The following is a 26,095-nucleotide window of genomic DNA, read 5'->3' as shown; positions in this document are numbered from 1 at the left end:
TCATAACATTCTCTAATGACATCACAGCATTCATGCTGTATCCATACAGGAAGGGAGACAAGATATAACACACCTCCATTCCTTTGACATACCAAAAGAAAACACCAACACAAGAGAAGGCAGAACGCAACATATCTCCTTTCCTTCAACATTCTACACTAACACCCTCACATGCACACACACCCACAGGAAGGTAAAAAAACAAAACACTGTTCTTCCTACATCAGAATCCAAACATCTAAACATCACAACACACTTCTCATCACCATACAACCACCTTACAATAGACAGTGATCCCAACCAGGTGTAGTTAACCCTCCGCAGGAGGACCACACCACAAACCTACACACACAACCAATACAATTACAATTCACCTTCCATCCACTACTGACGGACCTCTAGACTGCCACTCCATAGAAAGACCCTGCCCCTCCTTAGGCTGGCACGCTAGCCTTTTGCACAACAAAAGTCCAAACTAACATTGCAACGCAACCCCAATCACCACCAAAATACACCATACAGGACCCGACCCTATCTCCAGGACTAACACTCACTCACACTGAAAAGACACAGTCGCAGACTATCACTCTCAAACCCCACTTACACAAAGTGACAACTACAACAAATGGCAAAACAACCAACTGGGAACCGCCATCCGGTAAATCTACTACAACCAACAAACACAATTTGCTGGCCAGGCAAATCAAGAACTAAGACCAAGTTAATCACACAACAACCTGAGGATCCCATTGGCAAGATGGACAAAAAGTCACCAAATGACCAACCCAAAAAAACTCAAAGCCAGGAAAATCATAAGGGTCGAGAAGGTTGATCAACCACAAAGCAATAATCAGGGGGGGGTGTGGCCATCCGAGGACCAAGATACATGCTGCCTCTGTGAGTTCTGCACCCTCGGCCACCTCTTCGCCCCCTGTACTCCCGATTCCTGACATGGACCTGCTTGAAAATGAAGTCTCGGGGAGGTGATATCCCTGTCCACATGCTGGTGGACCTGGGTCTCGTAACTCGTTGAGGAAGAACGACTCCGACGGACAAATGCAGATTGAGGGACGAATGACGTGGGAGAAGAAAGATGGCAGGCAGAGGCCGTGAAGAGTTCCAATGGAGCAGGAGAAGCAGCAGCAGGTAGGCACCTTTGCTTGCACTCCTACATGGCAGAATAGCTTAGTCCCCATAAACCTTGGCAAAGCAGGATCATTTCAAACGACAGAGAAGGTTGAGAGCACCTCTACAACAAAGCCGCAAATGAGCACGGCACCACCAAGGACGACACCTGAAATCAGGCGGCACCGTTGATGCAGGATCGTTCCCGCAAGCCCCTGTATGGTGCAACATGAGCCAAACGGCAATGCAGGAGGAGCAGCTGGGGAAACGCCCGATACACAGCATGAACAAGCGGAATAAGGCAAGTGTAGGCGAAAATGAGCTGCGAAGTATTGACTACGGTACAGATTGGCGATTGAGTGCACAGCAGTCCATGCTGCTCGCACACTCCTTCTCTGGGAAGGTGGCCCCTGTTTGGGGGAGACACTGTGACTCATCTAAGGAGTATTGGATCCCGAATTCCTTCACTGTGCTCAGGCCCCCACAACGTAGGGAGAGACGAAAGGCCCAAACAGCTAAATAGCTGAGTCTAGCCCAAGGGGGGCACATACAAGAGGCAGCTCATCAAACAATCTAGGACACAGGATGTCTAAAGAGGCAAGCAAACAGAAAGGCCTGCAGTCAGGGGATATAAAGGCAATGATGCAGGAAGGATTGAAGAAATCGCAACAGGTGGCAGCGCAAGTCCACGTTACGGACAATGCGTTGGAACAGACAGATATAGTTGATCCCCTATGAGGCAGTCTGATCTTCAGGAGATGCTGCCAGAAATTTAAAATAGAGCTGAAATATTGCGTCGTGAACCTCACCAAATCTATTACAGACCTGAGCAAGCAAATGATGTTCGTAGATGGAAGAGTTGAGGAGACCGAAAACATGCTATGTGACCAAGGCTATGAGCAGGATGAGCTGGCAAAACGAATGACCACAATGGAGCAACAGATGCAATGCTTGGTCCACAAACAGGAAGACTCCGAAAACAGGTCCAGGCATAACATCAGATTACGTGGAATACCAACATTGATCTCAGACAAAGAACTGAAAGGCAGGCACTGTTTCCCCAACTGCTCCCCGATGCGAAAGAAGAGGAGAGCGTACTGGACAGAACCCATTGAGTTTACTCTGCCTATCAACAGAGAAAGAATTTGCCACCTGATGTCCTTACGAGGGTGCATTTCTTTGAAACAAAAGAACAGAACATGAGGGAGGCACAGAAGTAAGAGCCCCTAACCTTCCAAGAAGTTAATGTATTGCTATACCAGGATGCGGCCCCTTCGACCCTGTTGCGACGCAAGCGATTGAAAATAGTGACGCCCTGGCTGCAACAGAAAGGCGTACAATACAGGTGGACCTACCCATGTGGACTCAGGTTTGAGTTTCAGGGCAAGGATTATTATTTAACTAAAAGAAGAGATGCCATACCTGATGGAGCAACAGGTTCTGCAACCCAAAGAACTACCATCGCCTCAAAAGGGGGAGAACCCACGCCAGCAGCGAATGCCCAGGCATGGCAAATGGCAACAGGGCCGCCCATACAGTAAAGGCAGGGGAAAAGGCCCCCAAATGCCGGAGGAAACTTGAGATCTGATTTGCTGAATGCAACCAACTGGAGGAGCTGTGCAAGGAGACAGGTGCAGCAAACCTGTCATGCTGAGACCCAGGAATATGAATATGGAGCGGCAAGGGAGTCGGGGTGGGTTGGAAGGGGGACACGGGAGGGACTGAAATTTGACCCCTACTCCGAGACGAGTGTGATGGAAAAACACAAACCACAATCACGTTTGCAAAACAAAGGGGGGTCTGGAAATCTCTCTGCCAGCACGAACACAGCCCAATGACCCGTTCTTGGGTGAACAACCTCTGGGAGAGACTCTACCAAGTCTTTAGCTCACTGTCCCTTTCACAGAGAAGAAATGTCCCAGCGTATCAGCCTTTGTCCCGCCCAGGGGCAGTCCAGCGCCGAAATGCTAGGCAATTCTCCCCTGAACAAGAGTACCAACAGTAACCCCATACACGTGTTTCAGCCTTGTTGGGCATCATCAGTGAGGTGAAACTGTTGCCTCTCTAAGAACAGTGAGCAAGGGGTCCACATCTGGATCGCCCTGTTAATTTAGGGTGAGACCCAAAGTTAATTTATGCAAAACAAAGGGGGGTCTGGGAATCTCTCTACCAGCACAATCACGTTTGTTTAGTTATAAGTTATGGTTAGTTAAGGGGGGAGAGTTTAAAAGACAATCCTAGGGGAGCACTTTAATGGAACAAGATGATTCATAAGGTAGTGGGAGGTACTAAGCTTGATCGACGTGACATTCAGCAGCCAGCTGACATACCGTTCAGAGATGGCTGATGTGACTATGCCGACCCTGAATGTTCAGGGTCTTAATTCTCCAATGAAGCGTAACTCAATTTTGCGGAGACGGATAGATCTGCAGGCTTGAGTGGTCTATCTGCAAAAAACACACCTGCTTCAGAGGGACGAAAAAAGAATGGTGCACAGACAATTCCCTATTCAATACTACGCATCTAGTGGCACAAAAACTAAGGGAGTGGGCATCCTCTTATGCAAGGACATGATATTGAAGAAAACGTTCATATATAGAGACCCTGGGGGAAGACTGCTGGTCCTCAAGGGCATGCTGGAAGGACAGATGTTTACCCTAATTGCTCTGTACGCCCCGAATGAAAAGCAAGATCAATTCTTATCGATAATAACACAGAAAATAGGGTGGTGGTGTGAGGGACAAACAGTGGGGGGGGCCAATTTCAACAACGTAATGGATCCCACACTAGATAAGACACTTGCCCCAACAAATAATGATATTATACATCGGCATGCCTTGGGAAAATTATTTAGGGAATTAAACCTGATCGAGATATGACAGTTCTTCCACAATACTGAAAGAGATTATACACACTTCTCTGCGGCACAAAGAGGGTTCTCGAGGATAGACATGGTGCTGATATCTGCAACACTGATCCCCAAGATAACAGCCATAGAGATAGAGACACAGTATCATTCGGACCATGCACCAGTATCCATTTGGATCTACCGTAATAGGCCCTTGAAGGGGATCCCAGACAATGGAGATTGAATGAATTGGTCTTGAGGGATGTGGCTTTGAGATCCCATATAGAGAGGTTCTTAGTGGCTACTTGAAAGAAAATGATACACAGGGCATGGATTAGAGGATATCTTCCGATGCTGGTAATGCCATTGCTAGGGGAGAGTTCATATCTCAAACTGTAGCTTTTTTCAGAGAACGGGATCTTCACAGAATAACGCTCGGAAGAGAAGTGATGAAACTGGAAACCGAGCATAAAAAGAAATAGACCCTGAAGGCAATGAGGGCTGTACAAAAAGCCAGAGCGCAGTTGGAAGCCCATGTGGCAGACTGCTCTGCCCAAGCTATGCTGAAGGTGAAGCAAACGTATTATGTTAAAGGAGTGAAGGCTAATAAGTTCCTTGCAGGCAAATTAAGGAAACAGCAGATGAGTACTCTGTCACACAACTGAGAGACAAATGTGGGGTATTGCAAAGGGCTGAGGAGGATAAACAGGAGGTAGTAAAATCTTTCCAGAGGGGGCTATTAAAGAAGTAAAGTAAAGACATAACCCAATGACTAAATTATATCCGGGTAGCACAATTACCCAAAAAAGGGAAGAGGATAGAGGGTACTTGGAGGACCGCATTACAGAGGAGGAGGTGGGAGAGGCTATTAGATCTTTACCAGCCAATAAAACCCCGGGACCAGATGGGGTTGGGAATGGCTTTTATAAGGTGTTCCGCATATAGCTAGTCGGACCACTAACTCAGCTCTTCAATAGAATTAGGGAACTAGGCGTGGTCTCAAATGACATGGGTGTCTCCACCACCACCTTAATATTAAAACCAGGGAAAGATCCTACAGATTGTGCTAACTACCGCCCCATCTCCCTGCTCAATGGAGATACGAAGTTGTATGCAAAGGTCCTGGCAAAGAGATTAGCACACATTCTCCTAAAAACTGATCAATGAGGATCAATCTGGGTTCATCCTGGGTCGTCAACCACAAGATAACATCAGGTGTGCAGTGGATGTTATTGATATGGGGACAAGAACAGGACAAAAATGTTCAATCGCCAATTTGAATGCAACACAGGCTTTTGACAGTATGGACTGGCAATTCTTGGAGCAAACCCCGATTGCATTTGGATATCGGCCGATATTCAGACGTATGATCCTGGCCAATTACCAAATTCCTTCTACTAGGTTTCTACTGAACGGAAAACACATGGGCAAAATAGACATACGCCGGAGTACACGAAAGGGGTGCCCATTGTCCCCATTGATCTTTGCAATGGCAATGAAACCATTGGCAGCAGTACTCAGGTTAGATCAGGAGGTCAGGGGCGTTACACATCAGGAACACAAAATTGCACTATATGCTGACGACATTCTGCTCTTTATGAAGGGCACACAGAGCACACCATGCCAGAGATAATGGAGCAACTCCAGAAATGTGCAGAGGTCTCAGGCTTTACTATAAATTACCTAAAATCCAAAGGCCTAAATGTCTCAGACGACCCAGATCATGTATTGAACTTAGAGGCCACATAACCACTGGTGTGGGAGGGCAAAGGCTTAGACAACTTGGGAATCACACTAATCAAAACATATAAAGGATTGTTTGAAGCAAACTTCACTCTCCTGTGGTATAAATTGATGGAAGACCTGAATAGATGGGATAACCAGGAGTTCTCATGGCTTACCAGGATAGCTGCGGTTTAAATGACATTGCTGCCACGACTCCTCTATATTGCAAGCTCGCTTCACATAAGAATCCCACCCCTGAATGTCAAAAGCTTGCAAGCAGCAATATTTCGCTTTGTCTGGCAAAAGAAGCTTCCACGGGTCCCTATTGTTAGGCAGAAACCTGTGCAGTTCCCTTTGGGAACACTGCAAAAGATTTAGGACTACAGGTGTTAGCAGTAAACCCACTTGGTAGCAGTCTGTACCACCCAGATTTACCTGATAGCTGTGGCTGAGCAGTCAGACTTCCCTCAAGAAGAGTTTGGCAGTATGCAAAGTATACACAATAGGCATTCAGATACAATAGCACAAGTAAACACTTGACCAGAGCTTTGGTATCAAGGTATATAATTATTTATTTAAAACACACTTATTGAAACACTCCAGCACTATTATTGTAAATCACTCTAAACACAGCTACTATTATTAGATATACATCCCTTATTCCTTATCAGACAAGTCTTAGTTAACACCACTTATTTCCAGACAGAGGTGAGCGCTTAACTATAGATGGCACTCCAATAAGTTAACGAAAAAGGGAGGGAAAAAGGCAGAATATAGGAAAATACACCACACTAATACTTAGGAACTCTTAAGGCAGGAAAGTCAAAAGTTACTTGTGAGCCAAAGTCCATAGGCCGGGCCCACCCTTGGAGAGAGCAGGGCACAAATGCACCCAAGATCACACAATGACAACAGGCTTAAGAAGTCTTGCAGGGAGTTCAGAAAGGTTTTAGTTAGGCTCAGAAAGGTTTAGCCAGTGTGTCCCAGGCTAACCCAGGTTCGAAAGCCAGGGGCTAAATCTACCCCGTACAGTCGGTTGCAAGGGAAGCCAGGTAGAACACAGTACCTTATGTGGAAAGGATCCTCCAGCGGGGGCAGTTGTTCCTGGCAGCGGGTGCAAGTCGCTGTGTCGTCCAGAGGAAGAGAAGATCTCGACGTGGAGGAAAGATGAAGGTCGTTGCACTGCCAGGGAAGAAACCAGCCGCAGAGTTTTCCGGTTAAAGGTACTACCCTTTGATTCGCGGTAGGGGTGAAACGTGGTATCCCAGTTGCCGGGGTGCTTGGCACAGGCAAGGCGACCACGAGATGCTCCAGGAAGCGAAAAAGAAAGCAGACTGGTTATCCCCACCAGTCGAAGGAAGAAGACTCCCCAGCAGGGAGATCTTCTCTGTCGTCGGGAAGTGGTGAGTCGGTTCCGCAGGGCTCCACCGGTGGTGTCGTCGTAGAAGGTCGGCTCAGCTTCTCCCTCGTCGGATTCTTAGGTCCTGTGGCGACTTCTAAAGTTCCAGTCCCCAAAGCCCTGCTTTTATGCAGAAAACCCCAATTCACTCAGCCTAGCTGTCACCCAAACATGCTAAGTGGTGAGCCAAGGCAACGACAAGCTCACCACTTGGGCCAATCAGGACGGAGTGTGACTTGAGTTGCCTAGGCAACTCAGTCCAGGGTGCCTAAATCCTCCTCCACCCGTCCTAAGTACCCCAGACAGAGTGGCACCACTTTGGAGGGCTTCTATGGAGAAGCCCGCCAAAAAGTGGAACAAAGGGCTCAACTTGGGTTGGAGTCACAGAAGCGAACACAAACGCCATTTTAGCAAAAAATACCAACCGGAGAATTAATATTAAATAAATAAACCGCCGGTATGTTCGAGGCTGTAGGAATTAAATAGTTAAAGTTGGTAGCCTCGAACAATGGGAAATCCCATAGAGATATATTCGCGGTCGTATATAAAAAGTAGTATCCACTGCCACCAGCCAAAACTCGATCAGGGGGAACGGAGACGTGCCCTTCGACTAACAGACCCCGGGGCAATCGAATTGCCCCGCCCAGTACATCCACAATATGATGGTTTGTACTGGTTCTGTTCAGAATTTGAGACTAGTAAAGTCAATGGTGACTTTACATGCCCTGTGAGACAGTAGTCAGTCCCAGGGTGTGGAGTCTATATTGGGGGGTCACTATGACACCCCTGTGTTACTGCACTGAGGGTGCTGTGTAACACACATCACAAAAACACATGAAGCCCTATTGAGTAAAAGACCCCATAGCCCATTAAACACATCTAGAGTCAAAGAAACACACTCAAATCATGCCCAAGAGTGAGGGTGAAAGAGTCTCACTCTTGGCAGGAGAAAAAAATAAACCCCAAAAATCCAGCAAAGCTGCTGGGGGACTCACTAGGTTAGGAAATTCAGCCTAAACAGAGAATTCTCCCTAACACCTAGATCAGTCTTACTTAGATCCCAGGCGATGGAAGGATTGGGGGTTTCCAGATCTATAATGCTACATTTTGGCCGCACAACTGGCCCCATTGTTACACTGGGAGGAGAATAGTCAAGGGAAAGGATGGCGCGCATTAGAACACGGGGCAACAACAATCTCACTGCATATGCTTCCTTTTATAAGGCAGACAGTACGAAAAGGCAGGGGTACAGCTGTTAGAGGCCACCCAAGCCATATTAAAAGGGTGGGACCAAGCGATGCGACTAAAAGGGCTGCTCTCGGATGATTTTTCCCCAAGATGCAGTAATACCTTCTGGGACAAATGGGGATGTCGAGGCGCCCTGCGATTGATGGACTTCTATAACAATGGGGCGCCACTCTGCTTTGAAGACTGTAAGACTGCATTCCAGGTGGGTGAGGGGGGTGTGATATCAATATATACAGATCAGACACTGGATATCACAGCAAGAGGTCAGGCAGGCTGGTAAGAGACCGCCGGTAGGACTTGAAATTACAATGAGAGGCGGGGAACGGCAAAGGGCATTTTGAGACTATACCCGCCATTTGGACAACGCCCAGATGAATGACAGGCTGACCTATTTGGGAAGATGGGAAAATGATTTGGGAGTAGAAATCTGAGGACATGTGGGGCTATACTTGGACCCGTAACCATTGATCCTCTAAATGCACAGCCATTAAGGAATCATCATTAAAAATATGCTACAGCTGGCATCTAACCCCTCCAGCGCCTTAATAAGATGAACCCTGAAATACAACCACTCTGTGGGAGGAAATGTGGAGCTCTGGGAGACGACTTGGGACGTATGTGGTGGACATGCCCAAAAGCACAATTCTATTGTAAAGAAATACTCGGCCATATCAGAGGAATCACTGGAGTGGAACTCCCCAACTCACCCCAGGTGATATTACAGGGGGACCAGATGAAGGGACCTACTCAGCCAGTGGCCCCAGGGCGACGTTGATCACACACTTCTTGTCAGCAGTCCGCATGACGTAGACTGAGGAAGGCCCTCAGGTGGCATGGTGGTGGGTGAAAATGTTGGGGGGAAAAGATGGGCGCCCTGGCAATGGGTAGGTATCAGAAATACCTCAAGTTTTGGCTGCCATTCGGGGAGTTCACCCAAGGCAAGGAACAGCAGTTTTGTAGACCTACCCGACTCAAAAACCTTTCCATTTTGTGACTGATGGTAAATCTTCCATCGCTTTCGGCAAAGTTGTAGTTGGCTGGTCGGGTAAAAGTGCAGGCAAACGTTATTATTGGCACATTTACAGTGTACCGACCAACTTAAAATGAGGCCCTATATTTCCCTCTCTTCATTCTCTGACACTCTTCACACTTCCATCTCTGATTTTCTTCTCTCAATTCAAACCTGAATGCAATCGTGCATTTTACACCTCAATGCTTTTAAGACAGATATTCTCGTTTTCCCTGCATCTACTGTTCATTTGCGGATTCCTCCATTAATTTTCCATCTGTCTTTCTTCCCTTTTCATATTCTGGCCGGAACATTGTTTGGTCCATTTGTTTTCAACTCTCTAACATTCGGAAATCTTGTCTAAGCCTCACTGTTCATGCCACTAAACCTCTTATCACTACCTTCGTCTTCTCCCATTTTGCCTTCTTGTCTTCTTGTTGGTATCCCTGCTTCACATCTTGCGCCCTTGTGCTCCATCTTTAATTCGGCGGCTTGCACTCTGCGGTATCAACCCTCGCTCTATTTCCTCTTCTCATCAATTACTTTGCTGGTTATCTTTTGAATTCAGTCCGCAGTTTTGTTTTCTCAGTATTACTTTCAAATGTGTCCATGGGCTGTTCCTTCGATAGCTTTGCTCACCTGTTTCTTTGGATATTCCCTCACGTTCCCTTTGCTCCCAGTCCCAGTTTCTTGTATCTGTTTCCAGGCCCCCCTGTGCCTAATCTCGTTTCCACTCATTCGGTCTTCTTGCCCCCATCCGTTCTTTTGATTCCCACTCTCTGTTTTGCACACACCTCAAAAAGTCATCTCCTATCCACTTTGTCTCAACTTTTCTCCTTTTGGTTTTTACATTATACTGCAATCATTTTTTCACCGTTTTTATTTCTATGTGCTTCGCTTTGGTGAAAGTGCCATATAAATAAAATACAGACTTCCTTTTTCTGTTGATTCATTTTGTGTTGCAAAATTGACATCTGAAGCCACAGGGCCAAGACATCCTGACATTTAGCCTGGCTTGTGGTCCATGGAACAAAAATGAGGAATGGCGAACAAAGACTATACAGAATTGGGTGTTGGGGAAAGATGGTGAAAGTAGCCCTAGATTTGTTACAGCATGCTCCTTTCTCGAGAACATCTCAATTAAAAGTGTTCTTTGAGGCAATACCTGCCCTTGTCCAGTTCTTTAATCCATGTCTATCTACTTTAGGACAATTACTATTTACAATGTACATGCATTTGGCAGGAGCAATCTTTAAAGTGGACAAAGAACAAAAAATATCTCAATCGTAGGTCTCAAATCTAGACACTTACTGGCCAGATTGATAGATTCGAAACATTCTATACCACACTTTACCCAGTAGGCTCTATGAGGCTACCATAAACTACTGCTTAAGCCTCCTGAAAGCGTCAGGTTTTGAAAACAAGTCATGGAGAGGAGGCTTTCGAAAAATGGCTGAAATGAGAGTGCAGCGATTTGCAACCAGCATTGGCAATGCTCTTTCCTCCTTAGATTTACTTCGGTATCTCTGACAGACAAGACAACTTTGCATTCTGAGTGCATACATCATCTATTAGAAGTTGCCGGATTAGCAAAACATTTGAATCATAGAAATTGTTATATAGTCATGCTCTCCAGCTCCACCCTTCAACAATAGAAACATAAAAGAAGGGCCAGTGATAATGATCCGTGCTCCAGACAACACACAATCCTGAAAAATGCAATGATGGCTGTGGGAAACGTCAACCTTCCCCTGTAAAAATATAGGGCGGGCTGTGGGTATTTGTGTAGCCCTCCCTGTATCCACAAAATCAGCACTGAGGCTGCAGGTAACCTTTCTCCAACTTCATCTGCTTCCTATAAACCTAAATGATATACACAGATTATTTGATGTTTTCCAAGCTATCCACTTCATTAACTGGAATATTTTGTGCAACCAGTGTCCATTCAACAAGCTGATCACCAAATAAGCGTATATAAACTCCCACTTCTCTCGGGGCAGAAAGATACTTCACTACAATGACATTATCAATAATTGTATGCAAGCACTCTTCACTGAATCATCAAGTAAGTTGCTCATGTATGCAAAATCCTTTGTCTCCCTCTGCCCTTGCCAGGGCCAGTGTGCAGACATGCCCATTTTCCTTTCTGGTGACATGCATACAGCCCCATGGAATCATTTTAAAAATAATGGTTCCCCTTTACAAAAAGCAGGGGAACTTTGTTCTTTACAGTTGTCACACACTTTGACTACTGCCTCCAAGATGCCATCGCTAACCTCAGTAGTGAGAGCTTCCATTTCTGCTCCCTCTCCTAGTGCAGGTTGAGTTGTGCCTGTGAGTAACCACTTTTGCTTACCATTGCACTCTGTTTGAAAAAAAAAACCACAGGGGCGGGCATGGCTTGGAGCGCCATCAATGCCGTCGTCTCTGTGAGAGCCTCCATGGGGAACTCAGCGTCCAAAGCTTTCATGCCGGAAGCGAGGTCCGACCGACAACTTGAAAGGGAGAGGAGGTGAACGGAGCGCACCATGTACACACTCTAGCAGGCCCACACCAGACATGGAAACAGAGGGTTTAGAGAAATTGCAGATGTTCCGGCAACTGATTCGAATGCGCCTGCACAACCAAGATGGCACCTGCCGACTCGTGGTGATGACACGACTTGGGGATGCAGCGGGCGCCAGAGACACAAGGGGAGATAAGGACCCCTGGGCACGTGGATCTTGACTGGAGCACTGCAACCACACCATGCAGCATATCAATGCTGCTCTTCTGCGTACGAAACGGAGCCCTGACACGCACGCTTTGTGATCACATCATTCCATACATGTGCGGGGGCCACAGGACCTGCAGTTGTAACCTCTGGGGGCTCTCGAGACCCTTAAACAATTGGGAAATGGTGTATAGCAGCTACAGGGCCGGTGGGCTTACCTGGTAATGTTGGAAGCGTAGAGTAGTGACTAAGGGGTGGCCGTGTTGGGTGAAAGGTACTACACACATTTCAAAGTTTATCACCGAAACAGACTCTTCAAGGGCCAGCAGAAACAAGCGAAGCCCACGTAATCTAGTGACATTGCCACACTATTACAAGTGCAGGAGAAAGGCAAAAGAGGTGATGTAGTGGCAGCCTTAATTCATTCGCCGTAGCAGCTGGTCAAAGACCCAGGACAACTGCCCACCAAAGCCGATCTCCAGAATTTCATGGGCGATATTAAGAAAGAATTTCAGAATTGTATGGTGAAGCTCACTGCAAAGGTGGAAAACTTGGATGGGAGAATAGTGAAATCGGAACAAACGATTGCTGAATTGGAGACTATCTCAACGGAACAAGAGTTCACAATCACAGACCTCATTCAGAGGGTCCTGGCCCTGGAATGCAATGGGGAGCATTTAGAGGAAAAACAAGAAGACCTAGAAAATCAAGCCACGAGGAATAACGAGAGAATGAGCAGGGATTTCAACCACAGTATTGGACAAAGACCTCCCAGACTACATAGGCGCCTTGTTTCGATCCCTTCTGCCATCCCATTAGGAAGCAATGTTGTTGCTGGACTGCACTCACAGACTCCGGAGGGTGAAGGGGCCATAAGTAAGGCCACCCCCGGATGTCATAACAGGTATGCATTTTCTCACTTCAAAACAAGACATCATGACGGTGCCCCGCACCATAATGGATATATCTTTTCGAAATGCCTCTATACAGATCTATCAAGACGTAGCTGTTGTAAAGATACAGAAGAGAAAAGCTCTTAAACCAGTAACCCTTCACCTACAAAATAAAAAAAATCCAATATAGGTGGATTTTCCCAGCTACTCTGTGCAGTTCACGATGGTGAACAAAACCTGGGTCATTAGCTCCCCCAGGGAGGCAAAGGTCTTTTTGCACTCTGACCCACCACAAAACCCGTTACAGGCAGCCTTGCAGACGACTGTCATTGTGGTCCAAAACCCAAATGAACACCATGGTCTACAACTGGGCGCTAATTAATGCTATTGCTGTTGGCTACATGACAAGAACTGATCTGCGCAGAGATGTGGGATGCTGGGGACATGCACGACGTTGGAAGGACCTTCACACCCGTTAGCTGGAACTGCTGTAATCTGGACTAGTACTATTCAAGAGCTTTCAGGGCGTCTTATGGTATTAGCCCCAACCATTGAGAAAATGGTCCAGGGGTCAATGTTCTCTCAGTTTATATTTTTTTTTGTTGTTGATTTTCTTTGGTTGGGGAATTGTGTTACGCTCACCTGGTATCCACGGGGGCGCGACATGATACTGGATGGAAGTCTAAGCGCTATCCCGGATCCCTCTCTGCTTGGTTATGTGCCAGACGTTGGGTAGCGCCTATAACAGGAGAATGGAGGGTTAAGATACTGGTTCTGTGATGGGTGGACTCCCACCTCCCTCTGGTCCAAATCCCCTCCCTTGGGGTTATTGCTCATCTTAGGTTTTTTGTGCGTTGAACTCTCCGTCCTGCGTCTCTGTGCAGGGGCGCGTGGTTGGTGCGGGCGTTCCGTGGACCTAGTTGCTTTACTGGTCCGTGTGCCCTTATGTCGGGTCCAGACCGGCTGTGATTTCGACTCTGCTTGCTGTCTTCCAGGTGAGCTATAATGTCTTTTCTGTCTTTATTCTGTCTCTTTCCCTCTGTTGTCTCTGTCTTCTCAGTGTCTTGCTCCACTATGCTGTTTCCTAACAAGGTCTCTTTTGTTTTCACAGGGATGGTTGCGATCTCTGAGTTGCTGCGCCGATGACAAAGACCATGGTGAGTTATTGATACGCAGAGCCCTGCGCTGTTTATTGGTGTTAATTGCTAACCTGTGTTCTCTCCTCTTCTTTGTACAGGTTGCGGTGATCTTCCAGTGTGATGAGCGATCGAAGCGCTGCTTGCCCAGGTAAGTGCTTTGTTAATGCTGACCTTGCTCCTCATCCCTTGCAGGTTGCGGTGAAACCCGGAGATGGGCGAGGTAAGAGAAGCGCAGGGTGCTGCCAGGACTCGCTGCTTGCCCAGGTAAGAATTGTTATTAATGCTGTCCTTGTTTCTTTACCTATGCAGGTTGCAGCGAACTCCGGAGATAGGCGAGGTAAGCGAAGCGCAGGATGAATTCAAGGCCGGTTACTTCACAGGTAAGTGTTCTTGCTCGCTAATGTTGTTCTTGTTCTTCAAGGTTATTAATGGAATCCGGATCTAGGGCTTCAGGATCGGGCCGCCGGAGAAGCAGATGAGCAAGAGCTGGACACGGTGAGCGTTACGTTGCAGGAGTGCAGAAGAACGCTGTTTGGGTGTGGTTTAAATAGCCCAGGTAAAGTAGTTCCAGGCCAAGTAATAACAGGCCAGGCCACACCCAAAACACTAGACCGCATGGCTTGGTTCTAAAGAACTGAGCTGTGTAATAGGCCTCCATGTTGGATTAAGGTCCAAAACTGGTATTACTTTATTCCTGAAAATGAGCCTGGCGCCGAAGGCGCCTGGACTGACTCCATGTATGTTTCTGATGGAGTTTTAAGGCCCTTGGGGCCAGTGTGAAGGGCTTTACCCCCACTGCTGCCAGGGGGCTGTTATACCTGAAGGGGTCAGGGGCATGGAGCGTGACAGCACTCCCCCCTAACGCCCCTCTCAAGGTATTTCCTCCGTCTGGCCCTGGTTTGGTCAGATGGTTCCGATGAAATAGTCTTACCAGGCGTGGCGCATGGACGTGCTCGCTAGGCTCCCATGTCCTGTCCTGTGGGCCATATCCCTTCCAGGCCACTAAGTAATATAACTTGGACCTGGTGAGTTTAGAATCTAGGATATCCTCGACTTCAAATTCGGGTTCTCTGGAAATTCCAGGCTGAACAGGTTTTAAGAGTGACACGTGGAATACGGGATGGATCTGCATATTTGGTGGTAAAGCTAGTTTTACTGCCATTGGATTTATAATAGCCTTGAAGGTATAGGGCCCTAGATATCTGGGACGAAATGTTCGAGTTCCTCTTATGGGCACGTGCCGAGACGCCAACCAGACTCCAACTTGGTAGTCTGGGGCTTTTCTTTGGTGTTGATCAGAGAATCTTTTCGGTCATTCTTTGGTTTGGATCAAGTTTTCTGCTGACTTTCTGAAGGCTTGAGTGATGGTTCTATGTAAAGTCTTCACCGCAGGCATTTCCAAGGCCATGGGGGTATCTAATTCGGAAGTATGTGGGTGCCTTGCATATATAGAATGGACTCTGTCCGGTACTGGTGTGTAGCGAGTTGTTGTAGGCATATTCGGCTATCCACAGCACATCCTTCCGGCTTTCTTCCACTTGATGTAACATGCACCGTAGGTATTGCTCTAGTGTCTGATTCGTCCGCTCCGTTTGGCCATCAGTTTGGGGATGGTGACTGGTGGACAGACAAATATCGCTTTGGGCAATTGCACAACTCTTCCTCCAGAAGTTAGACACAAACTGACCCCCTCGGTCAGAAATCAGGACGGAGGGGAAACCATGTAATCGTACGATTTGCTCTAAAAAGACCTTTGCCAGACTGGATGCGGTTGGTAGACCCTTAAGCGGAATTAAATGGGCCATTTGAGAGAATAGGTCAACAACCACTAGGATAGTGTTGAACCCTTGACAGGGAGGCAGATCTGTGATGAAATCGAGGGAGTGTGTGTGCCAACGTGCAGGTGGAATTTCCAGTGGTTGAAGAAGGCCCGGTCTTTGTTTCTGGGATTTATTCTGTGCACAAATGCCACATAATGTCCATTCGCCAGGTCGGCCACCAATAATTTCTTTTCACCTTGGCTAAGGTCTTGGCAATTCCTGGATGTCCTATCAGGGGGTCGTGATAACCAGAAATGACTTGTTCTTGTAGAGCCTTATTTGGTAGATATAAACGCCCTCTGAAATACAGGAGTTGGTTCTTTGTTGTGTAATGTTCACCTTGAGAGGTACTGTAGGTTGCGATGGTCGGTGATTACTGTGATGGTATGTCTGGCGCCTAGGAGGTAATGCCGCTAAGCCTTAAAGGCTGCCTTGATTGCTAGGAGTTCCTTGTCTGTTACTGCATAGTTAAGTTCAGGTGTAGTATATTTTCGTGACCAAAAGGCCACGGGATGTAACTGGCCTGTTTCGGTATCAGGTAATATTATCCCCATCAAAAATATCGCCGTACATATGGTCGTCGGGAACGACCATAAGCGATATTTTTGGTGGGGATAATTTATGGGGTAAATGGGTGGGGGGGTTGCGGGGGTGTCCCCTGCTCCCTTTAAAAATATATGGGGGTTGCGGGGGTATCCCCCGCAGGTTCCATGGGGTAATATCGCCGCAAGAATATGGCAGACTTTTTGTATGGCGATATTTTTGCGGGGATATTATCACATGGAACCCCTGTTTCGGGATCCCTTTGGGAAAGAACAGCCCCCATTGCCATGCTGGAGGCATATGTTTCCACTACATATGGGAGATCTGGGTGGGGGTGTCGTAGCACCGGGGAGGTAAATCTTTTCTCGAGTTCCTGGAAGGCCTTCTCTGCCTCTTCTGTCCATTGGAACAGTTTGTTGTTTTTTCGTAATAAAGAAGTGATCGGGTGCACAATCTGGGAGAAACCCGGGATGAATCGGCGATAAAAGTTTGCAAAGTCGAGCATACTTTGGACACCTTTGACCGAAGACGGTGATGGCCAGCTAAGGATGGCGTCTACTTTGTGCATATCCATCCGGACGCCTCTGGGAGTGAGGACAAAACCAAGGAACTCGACTTCGGTGACATGGAAGGAGCATTTTTCAAGTTTGCCGTATAGCTGGTGCTGTCAGAGTTTTGCAAGGACGGAGCGAACGTGCCTGACATGGTCCTGTTTAGAAGAGGAGTGCACCAAGATGTCGTCGATATTCGTATAGCCCATACTTAGTACGAAAGGCGGCCTTCCATTCGTCTCCTTTCTTTACACGCACAAGATGGTATGCCCCTCTGAGGTCCAATTTGGTGTAAATTTGGGCATCCTTGACTTGGTCCAGCAGTTCTAGGATAAGGGGTAGAGGATAACGGTGTTTAACTGTTACCTGGTTTATTGTGCGGTAGTCGATGCATGTTCTCAAGTCCCCCTCCTTCTTGGGTATGAAGAATAGGGGCGAGGCTGCCGGGGATTTGGAGGGGGTTTCTTTACCTTTGCAGGTTGCGGCGAACTCGGGAGATGGGCGAGGTAAGCGAAGCGCAGGATGGATTCAAGTCTGGTTACTTCACAGGTAAGTGTTCTTGCTCGCTAAAGCTGTTCTTGTTCTTCCAGGTTATTAATGGAATCTGGATCTAGGGCTTCAGGATTGGGCCGCCGGAGAAGCAGATGAGAAGGAGCTGGACACAGTGAGCGTTACGCTGCAGGAGTGCAGAATAACGCAAAGCGTGTTCTGCTGTTTGGGTGTGGTTTAAATAGCCCAGGTAAAGTAGTTCCAGGCCAAGTAGTTCCAGGCCCAGCCACACCCAAAACACTAGACCACATGGCTTGGTTCTAAAGAACTGAGCTGTGTAATAGGCCTCCATGTTGGATTAAGGTCCAAAACTGGTATTACTTTATTCCTGATAATGAGCCTGGCGTCAAGACTGACTCCATGTATGTTTCTGATGGAGTTTTAAGGCCCTTGGGGCCAGTGTGAAGGGCTTTAGCCCCACTGCTGCCAGGGGGCTATTATACCTGAGGGGGTCAGGGGCATGGATTGTGACAATTGGTGGGGAGAAGAGGATTTTACTTATGTTGGAATTGCTAAAGAAAAGCCAGCTGCAGCGAATGGGCTTAACATTGCACTTGGTCACAGATGGTGGAAGATAGATTGATAGGCCCTCAATTCCCCCTCGCCATGAGGGATATAGAAACACTAACATGGTTCTGTATTGAAAAAATCTTTGCTAAGGGTTCAGTGCAAACAGCCAATAAATTGGCCTATAAAGAACAAATGTGGATCTTTAATTTAAAGACACTTCACAAAGGCCTTAACACGTTGGAATCGTGGGATTTCAATGCTAGTTAAAATTATGTCCAAACGTCGTGCCTTACCATCCTTCTTTTTTCACTTTCCATTTCAGCGACACATTTGTCTGCAGTGGTTATCCATTTTTCTGCTTTGCAGCCCTTCCCCGCTTCATTTCATTCCATTTAATTTATTTCATTTAGGTAGTCTTTCACTTAGGCTTCTTAAAGGTGTTCCTGCGTTGCCGTCTTGCTGTTTGTCTCACCGGCAGTCACGTGATTGTTTTCACGTGACCGGCATTGTAGTTTTGGTTTTCCAGCCAAGCGCATCTCTTTAGCCGCTGTATGGACGCAGAGCACGTCACCTTTCTTGGCTACTTCTGTAAACTTGTGGCAGTACGCATGCGCAGCATTGTGTCTGTATTCATTACAGCACGTATATGAGCCAAAGCCGGACCGTTGATTCTCGCATGGTTTGGAGTCTATGAGTTTTTTTTCCACTAACTCATGTTTAGTTTGGGCACACTAGCAGGCGCCATTCTAGCCTCTCTCACGTACTACTCATGTGAGATTTTCGATATTTGGCCATTGGTTCATGTGAAGGTTGTACATATTTCCAGTTACCAATTTAGCCTTGTTCGTGCACAAGTAGGCACAGTGCCCTATTGGTAGCATTACAGTTAGTTGGGTTCCTCGTAGGGCAATGGGAGGCCTGTCAATGTTTCTTCCGTGTCTGTTACCATGCTCACTAGTCAGTCTTTCCCAGACTTGAAACAAGTACTCCCTAAACCTGTTCTGGTAATTTACTACTTGTCAATACCCAAAAGGCCCTCCCAACAAAGCCATGTACTATGAGTCTGCCCAGGGTTCGCTGATTGGTTCCTTTTTGGCTTATGTATTCCAGCCAACAAGCTTGCGCAATTTTGGACAATCGGCTCCACACCCCAATTGATTAAGTGTCCATTGTTTGACACTCGCCACCCTAGTGAAGACCCCATAGGGGTCGGGCCAACATTCAGGTGAGCCTCCTTACAACTCGTGGTATGCAGCTGCTTGCCAGTTCGGGTGCCCGGGGCCCGCATTGTCTAATTATGGTACCTTTTTTCATTCAGGTCCTGTGAATCCCTCTGGCAATGGTTGGGGCCACTGTATGTGGTCATTCCATCCCATTTCCATCTTGGATGTAGTAGCGCACATACACAAGGTCAGTTCCTTGGCACCTGGGTGTAGCGTGGACGGCTTTCTTTGCCTTTGGTAGCACATGAACTCTCTGTAATTTGTCTCAGCTTTACCATGGCCCTGTCTGTCCACCACCACCAAGCACGGTTCTTTTTGTCTGGGTCTTACTAACCCTTTACTCTGGTTTCTAACTCTGAGGATTGGGGGCGTCTCTATTTGGCCTACTAGGCGTCCATTGTCTCTATATGTAGGCTTCTCTTGCCTATATATTTTAATTGTACAGCTGGCATGTGGTGTAGGTATTAATGTTATTAAGAGTTAGGCTTTGGACGTGGTATTGCCACATATTCATGCAGTTATGTCCCCGTCTTGCAGTATGTTTACATCTTCCTCCTGATGAAGACGTTGACAAAATCAACACTCCACGTCGAAACCTGTCGAGAAAATTTAAAAGGGATCTTTATACCTTCCTGTTTAGATCCACCTTTGCAATAGATTGTTTTATCTAATAAGTTCTATTGCTGACTTTAAAATTAAAAAAATAATAAGATTGGTTGTGGGGAGAACTCGAATCGTACAAATATGCTGACCTGGGAACTGCGACGGCCGAAAATGCTGACTTTTTTTTCTTTTTAACCCCTCCCTTACACCATATATATATATGGGGGGGGGGAGTTAACTGTATAATATTAATCTCAGGTGGCCTGCGAGGGGTCTCCCCCTGCATATATATGTGGTGTAAAGGATTAAAAAAAAAAGTCACATTTTCGGCCATCGTAGTGACCACATAGATCCGGGAGAACTTATAAATGCCTCTTCTTAATGTTAATGATTCTGGTATGTCTTTTAGTAACTATTGTATGTATGAATGACACTGATTGTCGAGTATTGGTTGAATGCTGCACTATGAATGTACAGTGTGTTTGACTTTTTAGCTATTGTTTTAGGTAAATCCTTGCTGTCCCTGCTGTGTTATATAATGATTAAGTGTTAAGTAGCATGTGATTAACAACTTTTTTGAATTTTTGTATCATGCCAAATAAATTTTGATACGCCATTGTGTTAAATAAATTCGTCCTCTGGACAATTTCTTCAGGTTTTCATGTTACAATAATACTCTGGTCCAGAGTTTGGAGTTTTCCTGCTTCTTTCAGTGTTTGCTCCAAGAGAAAGTGCACAGGAAAGAAGATAAAGTCGAGGCACTGGAAAATTATCAACATTCAGCAGACATAATGGAATTGAAAACCGAAGGCCGACTCCAAGACTTGCAACAGAAAACCGTGACTTAGAGGCAAAAGTCGACAACTTGGAAAATCGGGAGAGGAGAGAGAACATTAGAATTCAAGGCCTCAAAGAAACCCACAACGAGACACCAGTGATTCTCAAAAGAAGGGTTAAAACACTGATAGCTACCCTCCTACCCTCTCCCTTGATCCCAGAACTGGAATTTGAAAGGATGCACAGAGCAGGGGGCCCCCAGGTGGCCTACAGTCTGTCCTGGCTAAGTGCCACCACTACAGAAGACACAAAGTGGAGATCGGCAAACATGCCAGGGAAAGAGAGCCCATCGACTTTGAGGACTCGAGAGTAAACATTTACCAAGACTTGTCAGCAGAGACTTTGGCCCGGGAAGAGTTTGCAGACTCTTGACAGCATGGCTGCGGGAACGCGACACGAGATACAGATGGCGCTTCCCCTTTGCTCTCACGTTCACCTACGCAGAAGAAAAATATAGAGTTACTTCGGGAGAAGAGGCCACCAACGTACTAAGAGGACTGCAGGACAAGGGAGGGCTAATAGAAGGTGAAGAGTTGCCATCCTCATCAGAGCCAGTTAGGAAACCATCCGGACCATGGGCACAGAGAGGCCGTTCAAAGGGCAAGAGGAAATTCACAAGACTGAACACCCCCTAAACGGGCAAGGACCGGGACGTCATTAAGCCTGGGAGGGGCTCATTTTGACAAACAGAAAGAGCAGTGCTCAAACAAGCAAAAAGGGAAAGAAAGCCCCTGGCTGCCATGGTGGGGGCCTCCCCCCTCCTTTTTTGCCCACCCTCCCCCAGGACCCCACGGCAGTGACCAAGTCGGGCTGGGCATATGAATTTGAATGCTGACATTCCGTCTCATGCTAACCATAAGTGTTTTGAAACAACGTATGAACTAAAGGTTCCCGGGGCTCACCTGTTGTGTGGCCATAAGTTAACACCTAGGGCGTCTCCAATGTTGGGAAATGCCTTTTTCTTCTTCTTCTTCCTCATTCTTTTTATTTCTTTTCTTCCTTTCAGCGGGAGGGAGAACACAGGATGTCCACTCAAGGTTCAGGTAAGGAAGATAGCCAAAACACCGGACAATTGTTCCATGGGGCCCAAACATTAAACAGGCATCCAACACACGTAGGGAGACATTGAAAACGCTCGACTGTGAGCCATATGCACACCTAGGAAACAAGAACCAACCACTATTGGGCAAGACACAAAAAGCAAGGCCTCAGAAAACACATATCCTGAAAAACCCTGATGGCGGGTGACACTGTCCGCATAGGGTCTTTAAACGTCAAGGGCCTCAACTCGCCACAGAAAAGATCCATGTTGGTTAAAGCATTGCAGCAGGCCAAATTAGACATCCTCTTCTTGCAGGAGACTAAATTCAGGCACAATGAGGAATTCACTCTAAGGGGCAGAAAGCTGGGAGGAGCCTTGTGGGCCTCAGGGCCGGAAAAGAAAGGGGGGGTGGGCATTCTCTATCGCTCCTCCCTCGAGCTGCAAATATTGCAAACACACAGAGACCCGGGGGGAAGATTCCTTATAGTGCAGGGATCAATCAGGTCCAAAGCTATAATCTTCTGCTCAACATACGCCCCACACTCCCAACAGCTAGCCTTTTGCAGAGAACCCTTCTCGTGTTTAGACAGGGAAAGAACGGGCTCACTAATCTGCGGAGGGGACTTCAATCTTGTCATGAACCCAGACCTGGACTGGAGATCCTACAGAGAAGGGGCCCGTCCCCCAACAGATAGAAAATCTTTTCAGGACTTGATCACAAACCACCTATTATTCGATGCATGGAGGACGCACCATCCGCTAGACAAAACCTACACATTCTATTCCACCCCACACCAAACCTACTCTTGCACTTAGAATATCTGATGAAAAACTCCACAATAGAGGTTGTAGACTGGTCCGACCACAACATGGTCACCATAAACCTCGACCTGGGTCCAGGCAGGCTTATAGACAAAGGATGGACATGCAATGACGTGCTCTTCAAGGATAGGCTCTTCAGGGAATCGCTAGACGAGGAAGTACAGGATTTCTTTAAAAGAAAGTATACAGTTGATATCCCCTGCAACACAGTCTGGGAAGCGGCAAAGGCAACGATGAGGGGCCTACTAATAGCACAGGGGACCTTGGTTAAAAGAATAAAACTCCTTAGAGAAACCCAAATCAAGCAGGCAATAAAAGACAATGAGGAAGCCTTAGAGAAGGGGAAAGATGACACACCGGAACACAGAGCGGAAATCAGGGATTTCAGGCAGGAATTAAAGGCACTTCATGACACACATTTTTCAGAAGGCAGGCCTAGGTCCTGAATGGGTGCGGGGTGCACAAGCTCTGTATAACACTCGTGCCAGAGTTATAGTTAATGGGGTAGCATCGCCTCAATTTAATTTAACCAGAGGTACTAGACAAGGGTGCCTTCTGTCACCTTTAGTCTGCATCTTAGTCATGGAGACCCTAGCCCAGAGCATCAGAAACGACAACAGGATAAAGGGCCTGCAGAAAGGCGGCGAAGAGTATAAGAGTATAAACTAGCCCTGTTTGCGGACGATGTTCTGGCCTACATCACACATCCTGTGCAATCCATCCCTGCACTTCTGGACAGGATGGAGGAATATGGGGCTCGTTCAATGTTTGTTATAAATCGAAATAAGACGGTAGCCCTCCCTCTTGCCGAAATCTCCAAACAGCCAGGTGCAAGTCCAGCAAAATAGGGCTTCAAAATAACACAGGACAGCATACATTACCTAGGGATAACGATTACTAAACAACTTCGCGACCTATATCAGGCTAATTACAAACCACTCTGGGCCAGGATTCAACAGGACTTAGAAAACTGGGGAAAGCTGAAACTCTCTTGGGCGGGTAGACTGACCACTATAAAAATGAACATCCTGCTGCGACTTCTCTTTCTCTTTCAATCTCTCGAAGTCGTGCTCCCAGACTTGTTCCTGGCCACAGCTAAAAGCGCCCTGTTGGCCTTCCTCTCGAAGAGGAAAAAACCTTGGATCGCTTACAGCACGCTGATTCTTCCAAAAGAAAAAGGAGACTTTGCATACCCTGACCTCCACGAATACCATAATGCATCACAACTACGCATCCTGGTACATCACATCCGAGAGTCAAAAACGAAACAGTGGGTTCACCTAGAAAATAGTCTTTTTGCCCCAGTAACCCTGGGAGAATGGCTGTGGGCCTCCCCCCTCAATCCATCCCGTGCAAGGCACGAGAAGAACAAGTTACTTTCTTACCTTGTAACGTTCTTTCGATGGGATGTTCCTCCGACGTATCCCACATCTTTGACAATAATGACCACAGCTGTGCTGCTTCGGAAAACTTTTTCCGCATAGGCGCCCAGCTTCGATACGCTCCCGTCGGAGGAGGTCCACGTCACCGGATGTTATAAGTAGGACGCACAACGCCCGTAGCCTCAGTTGTAGTTTTTTCCCCCAGAACGTGTGGAACCAATCTTCTGTCAGTATGACTACAGAAAGCCTTGCGGAAACGTAAGATGTAATCGCATGAGAAATTTTGTAGAGGGGCAGGTAGGGAGGGTACGATGTGGAATACGTCAGAGTAACATCCCATCGAAAGAATGTCATCAGGTAAGTAAGTAACTTGTTCTTCGAGGGGATTGTGTCCGACGTATTCCACATCTTTGACAGACTCCGAAAGCAGTACCAACATAAGGAGGTGGGAAAAGAATTTAGAAATTTTAGAATGCCCAATCAAATTGCAGAATAGAGGACTGCCTTGCCAAAGGCCAAATCTTGCCCATGGATAGAGTCCAGGGAATAATGTTTCACAAACGTATGGGCAGAGGCCCATGTGGCCGCTTCGCAAATATTGCGAATCGGAACACCCCTCTGTAGTGCAGTGGAGGCAGCCATACCCCTAGTAGAACGGGCCCGTAAACCTACAGGAGGGTCCTTCCCCCGCCAAACGATGACATTCAGAGATTGTCAAAATGATCCATCTAGACAAGGTCTGCTTAGAAACAGCCTGACCTAAATGACTTCCAGCGTAACCAATAAAGAGCTGCTCGTCCACTCTGACCCGGGACATCCGTGAGAGATAGAAACTCAAAGCTCTCCTAGGATCCAACCTATGGAGCCTCTCCTCTTCCTTACCAGGATGTGGAGGAGGATAGAATGCCGGAAGAATTACCTTCTGGCTCAGATGGTATTCCGACACAACCTTTGGAAGAAAGGAAGGCCGTACCCTAAGGACAACCCTGTCCTTATAGAACACAGTGAAGGGTGGTTTGGCGGAAAGTGCCTGCAACTCACTCACTCTGCGTGCGGAAGTAACCGCAACTAAAAATACAGTTTTATAGGACAACAGTCGCAATGGACAAGAATGTAAGGGCTCAAACGGAGCTCCCATTTGGAACTTCAAAACCAAATTCAAATCCCATCCCGGAACCTGGAAAGGTGACGGTGGAAACACATGAGTTAGCCCTTTTAGAAACTGAGCTATCAAAGGGATTTTAAAATAAGAACATTCCTCAGACGAGCGCTTAAATATATGCAGCTCCGCCAGGTAACCCTTAATGGTACCCACTTGCGGGCCCTTGTGGGCTAAAGAAAGCAAAAAAGACAAAACCAAAGGAATGCAACATTGGAAAGGATCCACATTCTGTACCCTGCACCAGTCGCAGAACTTCTTCCAACGGCAACGGTAGAGGGATTTCGTTGCAGGCCTTCTGGCCGAAAGCAACACCTCCATCACGTCCTTCAGGGAGGTCCCAATCCTTATATCTCAGCCTTTCAGATACCAAGCATGAAGGCTGAGAGACTTGACCTCTGGATGGAGAACTCGACCCCCCTCCCGTGAGAGCAGATTGTCTCGGGAGGGAAGATGACGTGGAGGGCAGATGGACATGTCTAGAAGGTTCGGGTACCACGCTCTCCTGACCCATGCCAGAGCAATGAGGATCATCTGGGAACCGAACCTCTGCAACCTCCACAACACCTGCGGAATGACGGGAACTGGAGGGAACGCATGCAGCTGTGGGAAGGACCACTCCACTACGAACTAATCCTCCAAGGCTCCTCTTGGAGGAAATTCCTGCGAGCAGAATCTTTCGCACTTCTGGTTGACACTGGTGGCGAAGAGATCCACTTGTGGGGTTCCGCAAAGGCCGAAGATCTCCAAAAGAACTTCCTGAGCCAGCTCCCACTCGTGAGAGACCGTGCTCTGCCTGCTCAGAGCGTTTGCCACCGCGTTTTCGTCTCCAGCCAGATGAACTGCCGAGATCGAAATTTCCTGCTGGATGGCCCAGAACCTGAGCTGCATCGCCTCCCTGCACAGTGGGAGTGACCCTGCCCCCCCTTTTTGTTGAGGTAGTGCATGGCCACTG

At 47.2% G+C, this 26,095-nt stretch overlaps 1 protein-coding gene across 4 annotated transcripts in view; it reads right to left on the bottom strand.

The window, feature by feature from the left end:
- Positions 1-26,095, bottom strand: part of WDR47 (WD repeat domain 47) — a 1,275,124-nt gene that overhangs the window by 71,602 nt on the left and 1,177,427 nt on the right. The gene's annotated exons all lie outside the window — the stretch shown is intronic.

This window comes from Ambystoma mexicanum, chromosome 1q (genome assembly GCF_040938575.1).
Source record: "Ambystoma mexicanum isolate Mex_15411 chromosome 1q, UKY_AmexF1_1, whole genome shotgun sequence".
NCBI lineage: Eukaryota > Metazoa > Chordata > Amphibia > Caudata > Ambystomatidae > Ambystoma > Ambystoma mexicanum.
Note: the sequence above shows the minus strand (reverse complement) of the source record. Positions and strands in the feature narration are given on the sequence as shown.